The sequence below is a fragment of the Euprymna scolopes genome, chromosome 46 (genome assembly GCF_053919585.1).
Source record: "Euprymna scolopes isolate OS-2025 chromosome 46, ASM5391958v1, whole genome shotgun sequence".
In the NCBI taxonomy this organism is placed as follows: Eukaryota; Metazoa; Mollusca; class Cephalopoda; order Sepiida; family Sepiolidae; genus Euprymna; species Euprymna scolopes.
This window is the reverse complement of record NC_136527.1, coordinates 69,963,501-69,984,008: the sequence shown is the minus strand read 5'-3', so window position 1 is coordinate 69,984,008 and position 20,508 is coordinate 69,963,501. Positions and strand designations below refer to the sequence as shown.

Here is a 20,508-nt window from a genome sequence, read left to right as displayed (position 1 = left end):
GAACTTATTATTTTTATTTAAATCTTAGTGGAAATGTATTATTTTGTTTAAACAAAAAATACCTTTACTAAAGTTATGGTTTTCAGTAGTAAATAAAAAACGTAAGAATTTATTTTTGTTTTTCTTTATATAAATAAAGCATCGTAATTTGTAACAATAAAAATAAAATAAAATAATTTATATAGGAACATTATGAAAAAAGCCCCTAAATCCGTATTAATGAATTCTATATAACTCGAAGAAAACTCAATTTCTCGAACTACCGATATTACCATTGAATTAAGCATTGTTTATTTAATATTTTCACACAAAAAATTACAATAGCAAAAATATTTCTACTTTTTTTTAAATTACAGGTTTCACATAATTTTTATATGCAAGCTTTTAATAATTTCCTTGCTCGCAAGAATGTGAAAGTTTCGGCGTAACATATTTTTTTATATAATATTGAACAATAATTTAAAAAAAAATTAAAAAACTGGAACATGCACAAATAATTAAATTAAAAAATGGAAAAATCTATGTAAACGACGGATGCCTATTCTTGAAAACCTGTCTGTTTTGCCCTCTCCACCTCTACCCTCCAACTACCCGATGTCATTTTCAGATACGTTTCAAATTCTGTGAAGTCGACTTTAAATTTCACGTAAACATTCCGATTAATTAAAATGTAAGTTTGTATTTTTTTAAGTGTTAATTTTTTCAACAGTTACAAATTGTTTCCTTTCCACTTTAAATTCTGTATAGATATTAATAAATAATAGAGTTATCTTTTTTTTTTCAATGAATAAATTGTCAGTATGATTAATGAATTTAATTAACATTTATGCCGTTTAAAGTTTATGAAAGTTTAAATTCTATTAATAATTGTTTGGACTTTTATAATGAATAAATTGTCATTGTAACTGAGTGAATAAAATTCACTAAATTTAATTGAGTCAATTAAATTAAATTGACCTTCCTATGCTCGATAAGCCGTAACATTGTTATATAATAATGAAATTTTATCATTAATGTGCTTCCGTATTTATTTTGAATTTTGCCGCCATGACATTTATTTGACACGAAACAAATTTTGTTGCTACCATGGCCATATTTTTGGATAATTATTACCCTTTTTAGCAAAAGTTAAATACATTTATTGTATTAATTCATTATTTTAAGACTTTAACTTAATACTTCACTTGGAAATAATTCCAGAAAACTTATATTTCTCTTGCCAGAAAAATGTAAACATAATATTTGTCATCATGAATTTTTATGTGAAATATACGGTTTTTCAGATTTTAGATAAAATTATTCCATGAATTTTTTTTTTCACACGCTATTTTTTTTCTTTGAGAATATTATAATTAACCGGCGTTCAAAACCAGGTCCCATACCGAAGCAGGCATTAGAATTGTCCGTACCTAAATAATGTTCAGGGAATATAATGAACCTATTATTTTTATTTATATCTTCGTGGAAATGTGTTATTTTGTTAAAACAAAAAATACCTTTACTAAAGTTATGGTTTTCAGTAGTAAATAAAAAACACATTAATTTATTTTTGCTTTTTTTATGTAAATAAAGCATTGTAATTTGTTGCAATAAAAATAATTTTTACAGGAACATTACGAAAAAAAGCCCCTAAAATTCGTATTAACGAAATCAATATAACTTGAAGAAAAATTAATTTCTCGAACTTGTTTATTTAATATTTTCACAAAAAATTATAATTGCAAAAATTATTTCAACTTTTTTTTTTTTATTACGGTTACATTTTAACGTAATCTTTTATATGTAAGATTCTAATATTTCCATTGTATGTATAATCATCAACATCAGATAATGTTCATATAATATTGGAAAATAGAGTAAAAAAAAAAAATTAAATAATACGGGAACATAGAAAAATCATTTAATTAAAAAATGGTAAAAATTATAATAATGTTCCCTGTCGGTGGCGCTGCGCTGCAGCAGCAGTGTCTCAGACTAAATCCATTAAAATGCCGTATATGAACTTGAATAGAAAAAAACTCTCTTGGCCTTCGGGACAAGATCAAAGTGTAGTAAAAAAAAAAAATGCATACACAAACACACAGACAACTGTTTATTAATTGTAAATATGGTTTTGATTCTTAAACGCTGGGGATTTATTAGTTAGTTTAAGATCCATAGAGTGAATGAGGTATTTTGGTAAATGTTGCCAGTCAAGAGTAAGACTCCAAAGTCTACATTTATTACTTTTTAACCACTTTAGTCGCAAAGACCCTGAACCCTTCCCCTCCCCAATTTCTTGTAGGGCCTTGTGCCTAATTTTGTTGTTCAAAAATCTTTTGTTTTTTTACTTAATTGTATTTTCAAATTTAAAAAAAAAAGCAATAAAATATATAAACAAGATCCAAGTGTAGTATCTGTTCTCTCAGTTACGAAACTTTCCGCCACCGGGCTTTTGGGCTAGGTTAAGGTGTTTTCATACTAACCTTCGTTAGCAAGGATCGACCCCCTCCTTTGGGGAGTCAGGACCTAAAGGACCGACTCCACATTTGTGGGAGCTTGGACCCGGAAACCGATCCCCTCTTTTCGGAGACTGGAATCTCGGGACCAACACCACTAGCTGGTAGTTGAGTCCTTCTTTTTTCGTTTTTTGCATGCGTTCTTTCTTCGTTCCGGTCTCTTCCCTCTAGAGACAGAGGATGGTCTAATTTCTCCACACTTAATTGCCTGAGCAGCACTCTGACCTGCCAGGCCAAAACTTTGTCTATTTTCGCTGCTCTCCCAGTGGATCGAGCAGACAGGGTTCTCTTTCTCGCTTCCATTGGGGTAGTTAGTGGGTAGGGTGACGTGGGGTAGGGCGGGTGCTTCGTTTTTGCTCCCCTCTGTGGGCAGGGATGCCTATCCCCTCTCTCTCTTAATTGCGACACGGCACTCTGACCCGCTAGCACCCACTGCGTCTTTCTTCTCTGCTCTCCCCCCTCGCGGGGGGATCTGAGCTGCTAAACCGACATCCCCGTGAGGGGAAATCAAAAACTCTAATTTCTTCAAAGTCCGCCCCTCCCCCTCCTCCCCCTCCATTCCCCTGGGTTTTCTTTTCTCTCCACTACACTTTGGTCCGCGTCAGCGGCCAGTGCAACCGCCACGATGCCAGGCAAGAGGGGTACATCACCCCAAATGTGCAGCATTACCCCTGCAGACGACTCCCCATGTGAGGGAGCTGATGCATCTCCCTGCGAGACGGCGCCAGAAAGCAAGGTAGGGCCCCTGCGCGCGGCGACCTTGACTACTGATGAAGGGGTAGGGCAGCAGCCCGCGGCGACCCCCCGGAAACTACCTGCAACTGCTGCTCCCCACGAGGGCAGCCCGTCAAATAATGCAGCAGCCGGACAGCCGACAGGGGACAACGCAACAGAAGCTGCTCCTACAGCATCCCAAGTCCCCCAAAAAGTGGACCGGTCTGCAAGACCAGTGCCACCGGCTCCCCAAGAGGGCAACTCCCCCTCAGATGGAGATTCGGTAGAAAACAGCGCTGCGGACATGACAGAGGTGCTGGTCAACGAGACCTTAGCCTCTCTAAAAGCGCTGTTTGAGGAGGAGATAAAGAGCCCACCCCTCAGCACTCCCCAAGAGGGCAATGAGGGGAAGAGGAAAGCCAGGATGGAGGTAGACACGCCAACCAGTTCCAACAAACACAAACTGGGAGCAGTGTCACCCCCCCACCACTGCAACTGTAAAAACCGCTGCTGGAAACACATCCCCAGGAGGGGAGGCACCTGCAACACCGAATGAGAATGCCATCCAGCAGAACAAAAAACAAAAGGGGAACGACCCAGAAAGCAGAGAAAGCCAGTATGCGAGGACCAATGCGGACTGGCCAACTCTGACTGGTAAAGGTCAAACCCCTGGTACAGCGAGCCCTACAACGGCCTCACCGATAACTCCTGTCCCCGGACAAGCATACACCCAACCGGAGGGAGGATCAACATGGGGTCCCAAAGAACAATCCGAAAAAATTAAGCCGGAGGACTACAAGAGGCTCTTCGACTCCAAGTACAAAGATTACACGGAGGGGAACACAATCAAACCCCTGCCGGGTCAGGTCGAAGGCTTGAAGAAGAGAGCCCCTTCCTTCATCATGTCAGACACAAATACGAGGGGTCTGACGGGTGTCAACAAGGACACCATGCTGAAACTCCTGCTGGAACAGAACATCCTAGCCAGTTACGTCTGCAGACGGAGCTATGCACAGTGGGATGTGCTGCTCCCCACACCAGAAGCCGCCGACAAACTGTCTAGGACCGTACACCAGAGCAGGAACATCAAGCTGCAGCCGGTGTACCTGAACAGAAGAAGAGCAAACGTCTCCGCCTTGAACGTCCCCTGTTACATGGAAGCAAACCAACTGGGAACCATCCTCAGCCAGTACGGGGACGTCGAGGAGGTAACTCCAGTCCGCGGTCAAAAGAACATAATGATCGGGGCCTACAAGATCCAGATGGTCCTGAACAAGGCCGGCTTCTTTGGAATCCCGGCGACGCTGAGGTTCAGGGACTGGACCCTCTCCCTAATAGTGGAAAGGAGAAAGCCCCACTGCTAGCAATGCCAACAACAGGGGCACATGGATAAAGACTGCCCCAAGAAGACCAGAAACCCGTCCAAGACAACTGAAAAAGAAACAGCACCAGTCAAAGCCTTCGCTCCCACTCTGACCACAAGCCTCCCAGAAGCAGTAACGGGCTGGGTGACGGTCACCAAAAAAGGGAAGACCCCCCCAACAGTCATCCCCACAGACGGTGACCAGAGACCAACCCGAAAAACAAGAGGCCATTGAGACACAGGCACCCCCCTCCTCAAACAAGAGGAAATTACAAGAGTCTGAGGAGGAGGTAGTGACTGAGGAAGAGGAGGCAACGGCAGCTCCGGTAAAACTGAGCGCCACAGAAATCAGGAGGGCCAGAAGGAGGAAGAGCAGGAAGACACGCGCCGACCCCCATACCCCTACTGAGAAAGACACGGCAACAGTCCCGCAAGTTGAGCCCCCTGTCACCCCACTACCTCAGCAGTCCGAGCAACCATCCCCCTCCCCAGATCTCCCCAAAGCCCCCAGAAACCCTTCACCACCCCCATAAACCACCCCAGGAAGGAACTGTTACAACTACCCCCACTCCACCCCCCTCCCCAACCTAAAAGCCCCCCTTCCCGAACAATGGCGGTTCGCACGGAACGGACCAAAAAACGACCTTTTCTGCCAGGAGGTAGAATTTGCAAACTGGACCCGCATTAAACAATACCGGACCTCAAAGGACAGCAAAAGGTCCGGTATAACAAGTTGAGGGGTCTCGCCTACGTGGACGGTGACAGCGTCGCGGATCCTACCAAGTTCAAGGACGCGCCCATGTTGACCACTTTTGTTAGGATCAACAAGGACTCTAGGACACAAGCCCTCTGGGCCATGATCAAAGCAGCGAAGGATGCGATCCCGGGCCAGCAGCTGGTGGACAGGGACCATCCTTCACTGAACAATTTCTTTTTCAAGTGCGAGGGCAGAGTCCCTGTGTATATACACCCTTCATTCTACAGGGCACTTAAACTAACCTTCCACCTGGACGTGGGAGGTGTGGCCAGGGATGGAGTACCCTCAGCAGACTTACTTACCGGCAGCCTTGGCCAGGCCAGCCACGTCCTCACTGCCAAGGATTTCAGACCCGTCTGTGACACTGAATAAGGTAAGTGAACATGGCTTTGAACTTGGCTACATTGAATGTGAGAGGCATCAGGTGTCGAAGCAAGGCCTCGCGCGTTGTGAGAGACTTGGTGTCGCTCAAGGTAGATATTGCCGCTATCCAGGAGACCCACTTTATTTGTGACGAGGGATGTCAGGTGCTGGTGAACGATTACGATGTTTACTCAGCATATGGCAATACTTATAGTCATGGAATCTCCTTGCTAGTGAGTCGCACCCTGTCAGCGTCAGTGAATGTTGTTTACGCAGGCGAGGACGGGCGGCTAGTTGTTGTTGATGTTGCCGTTAATAGTAGTGTTTTTCGGATTGTCGCTGTTTATGCTCCCAATTCTGCTGTAGAGAGGGCATCCTTTTTCCAACGGTTGGAGGGCTTCTTAGTGGATCCGGAACGGTTAGTTCTAATGGGTGATTGGAATGCAATCCTTGATCCCAAAATAGATAAGGGCGGGGGGACTAGTGGGTCGTGCGGTGTGACAGCACTCTGTTCGACCTGATGGCTTTGTGCGATCTTGTCGACAGATTCCGTCTGGATCATCCGGGGCGGGAGATGTGGACGTGGCATCCTGTAACGCCGTCCCATCCGAGTACTTACTTGGATCGGATGTTAGTTAGAAGAGGCGACGTAGACTTTCTATCATGCCCCACGTTCCACTTGTTATGACACTCGGACCATAAACTCGTTATGGCCCGTTTGAACTTAAGTGCTAGGCCTAAACTAGCCGGATACTGGAAGTTCAACAGCACCTTGGTGGAGTTGGATGACTACCGGTTGAAGGTTACAGAATTAATTCAGCGGGCTTTAGTGGGGGCGGTTACAGGGAGTAAGTGGTGGGTTAGTCTTAAGGCCAAAATTAGGCGCTTCTCTGTCCAATACAGCCAACGCCTCGCGTTAGATAAGGCTAAGGCAAAGAAGCGCTTAGAGAATAAGCTGACCCAGGCGGTGGAGAGGGGGGATCCCCTAGAGGAAGCACTAGCTAAACAAGACCACAGCCGCTTGGCTAGCGAGTGGTATGAAGGTTAAGTAGTTAGGGCTAGATGAATGAAAGTTTCCAACGAGGCTGTGAATGTTGACGCTGTTGAGCGTAAGGCTGCTTTAAGGCGCGGTTCGGACGGGTACATTCGTAAAGTACATAACCTGGAAGGACACACCCTAGTTTCGACTCGGGAGATCTGTGAGGGGTTTCGGGAGCATCTATCGGAGCGCTTCACCCAACTACCCGGACTCAGGGTCGAGGAGTTTTGCAACTATTTGGCTGACTCGCCCCGCCTCATGGCGGCTCGGGCGGCTAGCTGTGATGGTCTTGTTACTGAACATGCGGTCATTACTGCGTTGAAGCAGGTCGGCTACAACAAATCCCCGGGGGTTGATGGTTTACCCTACGAGTTCAACTTGAAGCTCTCGCCCATGTTGGTCCCTATTCTGAAGGATATGTTCAACGATTGGTTTGCTCAGGGTTCCATCCCTGGACAGGTGACCAAGGGAGTGATCACATTGCTGAGGAAAGGTCAACAGCATGGTGGGGTGGAAAATTTCGACGGCTTTAGGCCCTTGACTCTGCTAAACACAGAGTTAAAGATTTTGGCAAAGATTCTTGCGAATCGTTTTCAGGTTGTCATCACTGATTTGATCGAACCGGACCAGACTTATGCTGTGAAGGGGAGATCGATTCAAGACAATTTGCATTTGATACGCTCGATCATAGAGGGGACACAAGACGACGCCGAAGCCGCGCTGATCAGTTTAGATCAGTCCAAGGCATTCGATAGGGTCGACCATCTGTTCCTGGGAGCTGTGCTAGAGGCCGCCGGATTTAATCCGGACTTCCGCAAGTGGATCTTTGTCCTGTATGATAGGCCGACGGTAGCAGTGCAGATCAATGGTAAGCTGTTGGAGTCATTCGCTGTTTCTCGGTCGGTGCGTCAGGGTTGTCCGCTGTCGCCTCTGTTGTACGTCCTGGCGTTGGAACCCCTCCTTCGCAAGTTAAGGGACGAGGCGGCTACATCAGTCCTGCGTGGAATAGCCCTCCCTGGAGGCACACGAGCCAGGGTTTCCGCGTTTGCTGATGACGTCACCGTGTTCGTGTCTTGCCACACGGACGTTCAAGCGGTGGTCGAGGCGCTCGCTCGATACGAAGAAGTCACAGGGGCCATCTTCAACCGCAGCAAGTCTGTCAGCCTGCGGTTGGGGGCCTGGACCGGGGTAAACTCGCTTCCAGGTATTTTCAGCTGGACCGATGGACCGGTCCGTATTCTCAGTGTCTGGTTTGGACCGGGACTTCAGCTGGAAAAGAATTGGTCGGGAGTATATGGCAAAGTCACATCGTTTGTGAAGACTTGGATTGGAAGGAAATTGTCCTTGAAGGGTCGGGCGGAGGCGTGTGCTACTTACATCTTTCCGCTCATCCTTTACCGATTGTCTGTACTTCCTCTCCCTGCAGAACAACTAACCCGCTTGCAAGGGCGCACTGATTCATTATTGTGGAACGATGGTAAGCATTATGTCTGCAGAGAGGTCTGTGTCCAGATGCCGAGCGAGGGAGGCCTGGGTCAGCCCAGTCTCTTGTGTCATAGAAATGCCAAGAGATTGGCTTTCCTGGCTCGTTCGCTTGAAGAAGACGCTCCTTGGGTCCCTGTGGTTTAGAACTCGTTTCCCAATCTCAAACCCAACCCTTCGGTAGAAGGTCGTCGTAGGCCGAGGGGGGAGTCTAAGTTCTTCTCCGAATGCCGGACCGCTCTTAGAGCTTTGCCAGGGACCAGTGTCCTCGATCATCCAAGAAAGAAACTATATCGGGAGCTAGTGGAGGGGACCACGAAGGATCCACTTTTAGGCGGATGGGATGGTCGATGGAGGTTGTCGGTTCTCATTGAAGTTGAGCGCCGGGATGGGGGATTCTGAACAACTCGGAATTTTCCCTTACCTGGCGACTGGTCCCTAACGCGCTGCCCCTTCTCGACGAACTCTGCCGGTATAAAGAAAATACAAGCGGCTTCTGTCCGCGCTGTGATGAACGCGAGCGTGAAACGATCGGGCACGCGTTTTTTAGTTGCAGCCGGATCCAGCCCTTATTGGAGTACGTCGAGGGGGTAACGGCTTGCATCAATGCCGAATGTCCGCTCGATCTCGACGAAGGTTTTTTTGTGTACAACATGGAGCCGCCGTTCCTCAGGGAGGAAAGAATGGTTACCCTGGCGATCCTGGCAGTAGCGCGCATGGTGATTTGGATCACGCGCCTCAAGTTGGTCCGCGAAGTGACATCTGTTCCGGATCGGGATCTGATCGTTTACTTTAAACATCTGCTTAAAGTAAAGATCAGATGCGATTGGGGGAGGTTGCCTAGAGTGGAATTTGAAAAGAGGTGGGTGCACAGCACTAGTTTGTGCATCCGTCGAGGAGCCAAGTTTCAATACGTGTTCTCTCCTTAAGCATGGCACGGGCGGTGCTGGGGCCTTCGGAACCCATCCCGCTTAGGTTCTAGCTAAGAAAAACTTAAGAAGACTCTTGACTGGTGGTATAAATGAGATCCTGTTCCTGATTTTATTTTTTGGTACTAGAGAACCTCTGAGTCTGCCTTTCCCCTTTGTGCCACATCCTTGCTTTTTCAACATCCCCGGTCACTCCCCTACTCAGAGGTCAACTTCCAACCCCCCCTCCACCCGTTACTTTGTTTTCTCCCACTGCTATTAAGATTTTTTCCCCAATCCCTAATTAGGGATCGCCCTGCTTGTTTTCGGTTCCCCGGAAAACTGTGGGGGCGGGGGTCTAGTCACCTAGATTAGTACAGGGGGGGTCTCACTAACAACCCAGTAGGATTTATTTTTTGTTTTGGATATGAACACTTTTAATTAGTTTTCCCCTCTCCATGAGCAATCCTTTTCTTAATTCAAAAACTTTTTTATTTACCAATGAAATTGAACTTTATTTTTTCACACATGCACACACACACACACACAAAATTAATATATTTAAAAAAAAAAAATGCATACACAAACACACAGACAACTGTTTATAAATTGTAAATATGGTTTTGATTCTTAAACGCTGGGGATTTATTAGTTAGATTAAGATTCATAGAGTGAATGAGGTATTTTGGTAAATGTTGCCAGTCAAGAGTAAGACTCCAAAGTCTACATTCATTATTATTATTTTTTTTTTTTTTTAGTCACAAAGACCCTGAACCCTTCCCCTCCCCAATTTCTTGTAGGGTCTCGTGCCTAATTTTGTTGTTTGAAAATCTTTTGTTTTTTACTTAATTGTATTTTCAAAATTTTTAAAAAAGCAATAAAATATATAAACAAGATCAAAGTGTAGTATTTGTTCTTCAGATGCTGCAGCTGCACTTCCATTTCTTGTTCTCTTTCGGTGGAGGAGAAATCCTTCACGACTGAGACAATTTTTATTTTTGTACCTTTTCTCCACGTAAAAAAACGACCCTGGTGTCTAACTCTGCCCCGTGGGGAGGCATAGTAAATAGGTACTATATTTCGAAGCTACTAACTACTTGAAAAATGTTATTCAAACCTTAATTTTTTTCGACTAAATGAGCAAAGACCAAACTTTCAAAAAAGAACAACTTTAATAGAAAATTATGCAATATTTGTTTTTTTTTTAAGTAAGTTTTCTTTTAAAAAAGGTTTAAAGAAAATGAACGAAATTTTACTTAGTTCGATTATAAAAAATAGGTGTTAGTGAAGAGATTGATCCGCGCTATTTTTTAAATCGTATTTCCAAGTTTAATTAAAGTTTTATGATATATTTTTTTTATTCAATTGTAAGATTGAAGCATAGAATACGTATAAAATACGCTCCCGTCCCCATGTTAAGAATGGCTTTTTAAATAATAACGTTATTATTCACGTCCGGGTCACTCTCTGCACTAGTACCAAAAAATATATACAAATTCTAAAAAATCACTTACCTATAAAATTTTTTTATTCAATGTGTACTTTCATTATTTATTGTTAGGAATTTATCCATATTTATACTTTATCGAGTGAATTTTTTAATACCTAAAAAAAGAAAACCATTGAATGAAATAGAAAAAAATTGCCGTCACCGCCCGGTATTTACTTAAGGATATAAGCATAAAATGAGCTTTCATTTAAAAAAAACAAAACAAAAAAAAAAACAACGTGATTAAAAAAAAAAAGGTTTTACACTTTGGAATTCACAGGTAAATTTTGAAAAAAACATTTCTTTTTTGTTTTAAATTAGAATATTTTATTTATTGATTCTTTATCTTCAATTTGTGATATATAAAACTTTGGTGAGTAAATTACTTATTTAAATTTTAATAGACATTTCAAAATGGAGGAGGGTGAATAAAAAAAAAAACGTTTGTCCAAAATATTATATTTGATTTATTGGAAAGAGCATAAAATTTCGTATTGACCCTGAAGATATCGTAAAAATTGAACCAATAAAAAAATTTTGATAGATTTTCAAAGTGAAAAAATTGAAAAATAGTTAACTCGTAAAATTCAATTGATTCCATTACCTAAAAAATGGTCGTATAAAGGCGCGCTGGCACTTTGTAAACACTGTTTTTTTTTTAAACTAAAAATATAATATTTCTATTATTTTTTAAACAACTTTAATAGTTTATTTTGGAAGTATATTCCATGAAGAAAATAAACAACCCACCCCAAAAGGAGAAATTACGAGTTTTTTAAAAATATTTTATTTGCAGTTTTGTGTTAGATGTGTCAAAAATTCCACCAAAGATACACTATCGATGCACAGACCTGAAAAAAAACCAGTCTGTTTTGTCCACCCTACCCCTGACTACCCGCCTATTTGTGTTTTAATCAACTTTGAATTTCACGTAGACATTCTGATAAATTTTAACGTAAGTTTGTATTTTTTGTGTATTTTTTTTGAATAATTATAAATTGGTTTCTTAACCAATTCTAATTCTGATTTAATATCAATAAATAATGGCCCTAACTTTTTTTTTTCAATGAATAAATTTTCACTAATATAATTAATGAATTTAATTAACTTATGCATTTTTAATGAAGGAAGGGGGTCTGCGACTCAAAAAAAGTCGTTCGGTATACCGAAATAATGTTACATGAAGAAATAAATTATGTCTTATTTGTTCTTCCATACATATTTGAATTTTGCCGCCATAGTTTTTGGGTACGATAAACAAGTCTTGTTCCTATCAGTGTCACATTTTTGGATAATTATTACTTTTTTTAAGCAAAAGTTAAGTACATTTATTGTATTAATTCATTATCTTAAGACTTTAACTTAATACTTAACTTGGAAATAATTCTAGAAAACTTATATTTTTCTTGCCAGAAAAATGTAAACACGATCTTTGTCGTAATGAATTTTTACGTGAAATGTAGGATTTTTAGATTTGAGATAAAATTATTCCATGTATTTTTTATTTCACACACTTTTTTCCTTGGAGGAATTAACTTTAAACTAAATCTTTCAAACACAATAAAAAAGTAATCGAAAATTTATAAAAATATTATGATTAACCGGCGTTCAAAACCATGCTCCCTACCAAAGAAGCTATTAAATTGCTCGTTATACTATTTATAGTAAACAATTTTGCTTTAAAAAATCGAAAATGCAAAGGAGTCGACAACAAATTTCTGATCAGGTATTAACGCCGCAGACTATGCATGACAGAAAATGGAATTTGCTTGTAAAAAAAAAAAAAAAAATGAAAAAGTTGTTTACTATTGTTAGTTTCAATATCGTTTTATTGCTATTTTTGATTATCTTTATTTGTTTGTAAAAAATGTGTTCATGCTTAAAGGTGCAGGCAGCAATCGGGATTGCAAAAAAGAAATCCTCTTTAAGCGACTCAACTCACCCAACTGGTCTGGTAACAGAGCTATCTAAATTCCGGAGTAGAAGACTAACGGCGTGGTCTCTATGATAACACTATATATATATATATATATATATATATATATATATATATATATATATATATATATATAAGTAAATTTTTGGTACAACAGAATGGAAGGATAAATTTTAGAGGAAACATCATTTAATCTAAATACCAAAAAACAAGAAATGGGCAGATGAAAATAAAATTTTTTTTTTTTTTTTTTTCCTTAAGGCCTTATCGTCTGACCCTCTAAGAGGAGACGTCAGAATGATAGATTAAAAACTAAGAAAAACGAATGAGGGAAGTGGGGAATTTTTGGTTGCAGTTGGAAGAACAGTGAGAGAAAAAAAAAAAAAAAAAAAAAAAAAAAAATTTTCTCTCACTGTTCTTCCAACTGCAACCAAAAATTCCCCACTTCCCTCATTCGTTTTTCTTAGTTTTTAATCTATCATTCTGACGTCTCCTCTTAGAGGGTCAGACGATAAGGCCTTAAGGAAAAAAAAAAAAATTTTATTTTCATCTGCCCATTTCTTGTTTTTTGGTATTTAGATTAAATGATGTTTCCTAGAGAGAGAGAGAGAGAGAGAGAGGCCAAGGAAGCTCCACATAGTATGTGCCATCTTTGAACTCTATGGCATTTTGAAAGCGCCGTATCTGCTCTTGATCATAGAGAAGGTTTTTTCATCATGATTCCATGTTGAACATCTGTTCCAACCCCTCTGTACTTCACTATCAGGGAAGAACTCGCCCAAAGGGTCTAGGTATGTGGGTTGGCTCTCAAGAACAAAACACAGGTGGGAGGAATGCACTTGTGGAGTCTGCATCATCACCGAGTTAAACGAGAGGTGTGCTACCTCATAGGCAGTTTGCTCCTCAGAGAAGAAGGATTCCACAGTTCCAAATGGAACAGCACCTGCTGGTGTGGAGAAGGCCAATCCCTTCAGACAAGGAATAAGTTAAAAGAGAGAGAGAGAGAGAGAGAGAGAGAGAGAGAGAGAGAGAGAGAGAGAGAGAGACCAACCAACCAACCAACCAACCAACCAACCCTGAATATATAGGTTGTAATCACCTCCCACCACTCCTATTCAAACCTGACCATAAATTTCAGAAGTAGATAGACATTCAAGTTGGTAACAATATCCCCCGTCACTGAGCCTGCCAGATGTAAATAACATTCATCCAACTCAGTTTTTCCACACACACTCTCAACAAGAAAAAGAAAAAGAATCGAAGGGGGGGGGGGTCATTAAACTGAAGCCCAGAAAGAGAAATATAATAACAATGTCCAATCCACTGTTTACAAGGAACATGGCATCCTCCTTGTCCCTTACAACATGTTATTGCTGATTACAATTTTAGGCAGGTAGCAAGCTTGGTATTCCTCTACGTCGTTTTTGTGGTGCAGTGGTGCACACTCAAGGCAGTACCATTTCCGTCTTTTTGGGTGTGCCTCATTGATTCCAACACATTGGAAATGATACCATTCATCACATGAATCGTACGTATCGCTTGCATCTTGCAGAAGATGCCAAGACCTTATTTACCGCTTGTCTATCTTGTGGAACCCAGTAGCCGCTCTGCCTCAATTCAGCCAAGGTTGCTCCATTTCACATGACAGTCTGCAACAATAAGTTTTGTAATTGGGTGATGTTTTCCAAGCAAAATGGGATTTTTTACCTCATACGCCAGATGTGAAGATCGGTCAAGTCTTCCCCTTGAGCGGATTAGTCCATCAGAATCTAGAAATAGATCCAAGACACGAACTCGCATGTGTCCCTGGTTCCTAATATGTTCCGTCTGATATTCAATTTCTGCAGGAAATTCCTGTCTCTGGAGTAATTTCAGCAAATAAACTGCGGCTTTGGAATCGTTGTCCCATTCACGCCCCAGTTTAATAGCTAAAACCTTGTAGACCAATGAGGTGACGCTCAGCAAACGAGAAAATGTTGAGAACCTATGTATAGAAGGGCATTCTTGGCCCATGACCAGTGAATAGTTTATCGAAGCATGAGCACTCTGTCGTCAATGTTAATTTAAGCATGGTAACTCCTGTGCTGGCCACTGAAGGAGTCCTCCGCCTAGCCAAGAGGGATCAGTACACCAAAATTCAAAATTGGACAGACCCTTCTCATCGTTAATCCTCTCGTTATCATATCAGCAGGATTGTGCGTCTTGGCCACATATTTAAAAATAGGCTTTAGTTCATATTGTGATTTCAACTCGCGATTCATCAGTAAAATATCGTTCAATCTGTTTTTTGTTCTTTGCTGGCCATAGATTGCGACAACAGCAACGACAACACTACCTGTGCATCGGGGAAACCTTTACCTCAGAGAATAGCAAGCAAGATCGGCGGTCTTGCACCATCTATGCTGAAAATCCATAGGCTTCCTTAGATGCATCACAAAAGATGTACAGGTCACCTATACCACAATCAGCCGGTCACTGGGGTGTGACCGACAGACGTGTTATAGTAAATGTCTTAAAGCGGTCTCATGAAGACATGAAGATGGGCCAGTCATTAGGGTCTGTGTAGTAAGAAGAAAATCATACCTGAGATGTTGGTTTTGGGTGTGGCTCCTTTCCTTTCTCAAGATGATCTCTTCACCCTGGTGGCATTCTGGTGGGAATCTTCCTCTCTTTGTCCTCAGGGCCGCCTTTCGACTTCAGACATTTATGAAGGCATTCATGGCAGACACAAGAAAAATGACACGCGACACAATTGTAATATACATAAGGTATAACTAACTATTTTATTTTACATTAGAGATACAATATATATTACAAAAAAAAACAATTTACAATTAATTTTTACAATTGAAACTGGATAATAGACTTTTCGAAGCTAACTAACCTACCCTAACTAGTGTTGAGGGAGGGGGTCTCCCCCTCCCATTTACGGAGAGACAAAATATGCGTCTTCACATCATGGTGGTCGTGCAGGAAAAGAGACAGAAAGATAGCAAGGGGATTATGGGAAGGGGTTTCTTTGTATCTCTACGCTCATGGACAATTTACCACCCGTCCATGCTGCAGAGTGTGTTAGAAACAGTGGCACAAGGAAATAGTGCCACATCCCTCCCTATGCTATCCGAAATTTATGAGCATTCATAAATTTCAGAAGTCCCTAATTTTCCGTGAATGGTGCGTCAACCGGCCGTCAGCAATCAATGTCTCCATGCTCTACGTTCCATCAGGAACTCAGTGAAGCAAGTTATTTTTTTCCACCAGGCTCCTGGTAGACTGGTATACTGCTTCAAATACCAGAGAGGGTAATCATCCTCGCCCTCCATCGAGGCAATGACCTCATGATTTCAGTTACTGGATTTACACTTTCTTAAGCAACCATTATAATATTTTTTAACAAAGCCGGATTTTACGTGAGTTCATCACGCCGACCTATACGTATTTGACTAAGCCGGATTGTACGTGAGTTTATCACGCCGACCTATACGTATTTGACTAAGCCGGATTCTACGTGAGTTTATCACGCCGACCTATACGTATTTCACTAAGCCGGATTCTACGTGAGTCTATCACGCCGACCTATACGTATTTCACTAAGCCGGATTGTACGTGAGTTTATCACGCCGACCTATACGTATTTCACTAAGCCGGATTCTACGTGAGTTTATCACGCCGACCTATACGTATTTGACTAAGCCGGATTCTACGTGAGTTTATCACGCCGACCTATACGTATTTCACTAAGCCGGATTCTACGTGAGTTTATCACGCCGACTTATACGTATTTCACTAAGCCGGATTCTACGTGAGTTTATCACGCCGACCTATACGTATTTCACTAAGCCGGATTCTACGTGAGTTTATCACGCCGACCTATACGTTTTTTAATTTAGTCTGCATAACATTATTTTCGTAACTGGATTTACGCTCCCTTCAGCAACCAGTATAATGTATTTTAACCAAGTCGGAGTTACGTGACCTCATCACGCCGACCTATATGTATTCCAAGTTATTACTTCAGTTACTGGACTTACGCTCTCTTCAGCAACCAGTATAATGTATTTTAGATAAGTCGGGGTTACGTGACCTCATCACGCCGACCTATATGGATTTAGTAAAACCTTGGTCTTCAGAGGTTCTAATCCAATTAATTCTGTTAGAGCAAGGAGTCTGCCGCCGAGCGACCAATAAAAACTATCCACCACGGAATATTTATTAATTATATAAAGAATTAACTAAGAAGGGCACTCAGCCTTCATGAGTTAGAATACTCAATTAGGGGGAAAAAAATTTCCAAAAATAAACAATTCAGAAACCTGGTATACATTAAATCAATGAAATAGGGTGTTAACAATTTTTTTTCTTAAAAAGAAAACATTTTTTAAAAAATCATTTCAGAGCACCTCGGTCACAATTAGAATTTGTTTACACAATGCAAACGCATTTCAGTCATTACATTCATAATTAACTTTTTCCCAAATTTCAGGGTACATTTAAAAAGTATATGTATTTTTTCAAAACTTGATTTACAAAAGATCATTAAAATTTAATTCCAAAATTTAAAAATTATTTCAAGTATTTTGGTTCATCGTTAAAATCAATTTATGTTAATTAACTTCTTTCCAAAGTAATTCATTTATTATTATAAAAACCAATCTTCTCAAAAGGTCATAAACTTCGAATAGACCCATTTTTCGTAATACAATTCAAAAATTATTCCAAACATTTGGTTCATTATTAAAATTAATCTTCCGAAAAGATCATAAAAAATTCATTTTGAATCAATTCACCCTTCACAATGAGATTCAGAAACATCCCAAATTTTTCATTTCGTAATTATTATTTTTAAAATTCAGTGTACATTTAAAGTTATTTAATTGATTCTTAAAAATCATTTCTTCTTATAGGTCATTATCAAGGTCATTTCGAATTCAGAAACATTTCACGTTAATTAACTTCATTTTCCAAAGTAATTATTTTATCATTTAAAAGCAATTCTTTTCCTAAACTCACTCACAAGGATTATTTCGAATTAATAAACTCCCGCCACACCTGGGAGTCACATTAGTTAACGACCAGTTCTGTATAGTTAACAGCTCGAAAAAATTAAAGTTTCAATTAAAGAGAGATCTTTCTAGACTGAGGAAATCTTTTTATTCTTAATAATTAATTCAATTTTACGTATATACTCCTCAGTCAATATTTCAGGGACCCCTATCATACGGTCCAATTTCAAATAAACCTTCAATTAAAGAATTTGCTCGAATAATTCTTCCTTAAAATCATCTAGAGTTCAGGAAAATCTCTTTCGTTAGTCAAACAATATTTCCTTAGAAATTATTAAAAATTCAGAGAATATTCGAAATGTAATAGCGTAATTTTTCTTTAAGAAAAACTATGAACATTTCAGAGAACTCTTAAAAAATTAACGTAATCATGTAACAGTTGGCTTTTCCAAACACTCGAAGACTTCAAAAAAGTACTTTAAGTGCTGTTTGAATAATCGTCTCAGTTTTTATTTTCAATAAAAACCAATTGAAGACATCATTTAATGTAATTTAACGAAGCATAAATAATTTTGTTCTTTAAACTTGGTAGAAAAATTTAAAAAACTCCAAGTTAATTCGTTATTATATGCTCTCCTGCAATCAGCCATGGGGGTTTAGCTATACAATCATTAAAACGCAAGAGTAGAGAAAGAGACTGAGGGGGAAAAGAAGGGGATAGAGACAGAGCGATGCCATTACACACCCTACCACCCTCATGATATCATTACGTAATAACAAAAAAAAATCTTCGACAATTTTCTCTCTCGTCCTCATAGACCCTAAAAGGTAAGGGAATGAGAGAGAGAAAGATAAGAAGAAGAAGAGAGAGAGAGGCAGCTAACGTTGTTCTCCCACCCATTCCCTAACACCCTCGCAAACACTATGACGAGGTCATCTTCGCTTATCTTTCCCATGTGCGGCCATTGTTTTAAAAAATGAGTGACAGGTAGACATTAAACATTTCTACGAGTTTAAAAAAAAATAAAATAGAAAAAATCTTGTTTTTATCAATTTTGTAAGGCGCTCACACAAAGAAAACTTCGTATTATGTAATCTAAATTTTTAGCGATAATATTTTTTCTTTCCCTTCTTTTCTTTTTTTAACAGACAAAAAAAATAAATAAAAAACATTATCAAATCAAAAAGTCCCCTTATATTTCAGCGTAAATTGGTACCTAACCTGAAAAATAAACACATCAACTGTTCATGGAATAAAATGTAATGTAAAAGTTCTATTTTTTTCAAATCTGAATCTAACACTTGCAAAGTCAAAAGAATTTTTTAAAAAGTCCTATATTTTTATAAACCTGAAATAAAGATCAGATAAAAAATGTTAGGTATCCTTTATTTTCTTTCCTTTTTTTTTCTTTTTTTAAATTTATTTTTCGAGCTTCGTGTTTGAAGGATTTTTTTCTTTTTTTTTCATGTAATAACAAGATGCATAGATATACATACATATCGATATATATCCGGAGAGAGACAGAAAGAGAGAAAGCGTGAGAGAGAAAGAGATATTGCATATTCTAGAGACACTTTTTTCTCATCTCTGTTTTTTTTTTGTGTGGGACACATTTCTTACTTTTTTTTCGAAGGGTTACTTTCAATACTCTTTTTTTTTTTTTTTTAAATCGATCCTTTGCAAAGTGTTTTTTTTTTTTTTTGTAGGTGCAAGACAATTTTTTGTTCAGGTTCTGAATTTTCTTTTTTTTGAGTGCGTTTTTTTTTTTTTTTTTTTTTTTTTTTTGTGCGCGTGTGTACTGGTCTGCCATTTTTTTTTTAAATTTTGCCAGAAATAATAATTTTTTTCCGTTTTTAAAGACCGTGGACCATTTTTTTTTATTCGATTCGTCTAGTGGTCGTTATTTTTGGTTGTGCCGTGGGTTTAAGGGTCGAAATTATTTCCATGCTGGGAAACAATATGTTCTGGTCATAGTGCATCATTTATACTGCGACACAGATGCGACGAGATCCGTCTGGTAATTAACCAGGGTCAATCCTGAGTCTTAAGGCAACATTTATACCACAATCAGCCGGTCACTGGGGTGTGACCGACAGACGTGTTATAGTAAATGTCTTAAAGCGGTCTCATGAAGACATGAAGATGGGCCAGTCATTAGGGTCTGTGTAGTAAGAAGAAAATCATACCTGAGATGTTGGTTTTGGGTGTGGCTCCTTTCCTTTCTCAAGATGATCTCTTCACCCTGGTGGCATTCTGGTGGGAATCTTCCTCTCTTTGTCCTCAGGGCCGCCTTTCGACTTCAGACATTTATGAAGGCATTCATGGCAGACACAAGAAAAATGACACGCGACACAATTGTAATATACATAAGGTATAACTAACTATTTTATTTTACATTAGAGATACAATATATATTACAAAAAAAAACAATTTACAATTAATTTTTACAATTGAAACTGGATAATAGACTTTTCGAAGCTAACTAACCTACCCTAACTAGTGTTGAGGGAGGGGGTCTCCCCCTCCCATTTACGGAGAGACAAAATATGCGTCTTCACATCATGGTGGTCGTGCAGGAAAAGAGGCAGAAAGATAGCAAGGGGATTATGGGAAGGGGTTTCTTTGTATCTCTACGCTCATGGACAATTTACCACCCGTCCATGCTGCAGAGTGTGTTAGAAACAGTGGCACAAGGAAATAGTGCCACAACCAGGTTGCCCCGCAGAAGGGCCTGTCTATTAAAATGAAGATCACTTAACCTTGATAGGTCCTTAGATCACTTAACCTTGACAGGAGGAAGAAGGTCATCCCAACCAAAATGATTCTTCCACATAGTCCTAATAAGCACACGACTTCGGACTGTAGCCGGGAGGCAGAGAGATAGTGGGTCGAATAGTTTAGAAGCTTCAGAAAGGATTCTTCTCTTCGTTGAGGCACCAGGATTTCACTAAATAG

The 20,508-nt window shown here is 39.9% G+C and overlaps 1 long non-coding RNA gene across 1 annotated transcript; it reads right to left on the bottom strand.

The window, feature by feature from the left end:
* Window positions 1–15,301: 15,301 nt before the first annotated feature.
* Window positions 15,302–20,131, bottom strand: LOC145271298 (uncharacterized). The gene is made up of 2 exons (XR_013865810.1): window positions 16,540–20,131; window positions 15,302–15,978 (listed from the first exon to the last, which is right to left on the bottom strand). It is a non-coding gene; the product is annotated as an uncharacterized LOC145271298 (long non-coding RNA).
* Between the last annotated feature and the right edge of the window lie 377 nt (window positions 20,132–20,508).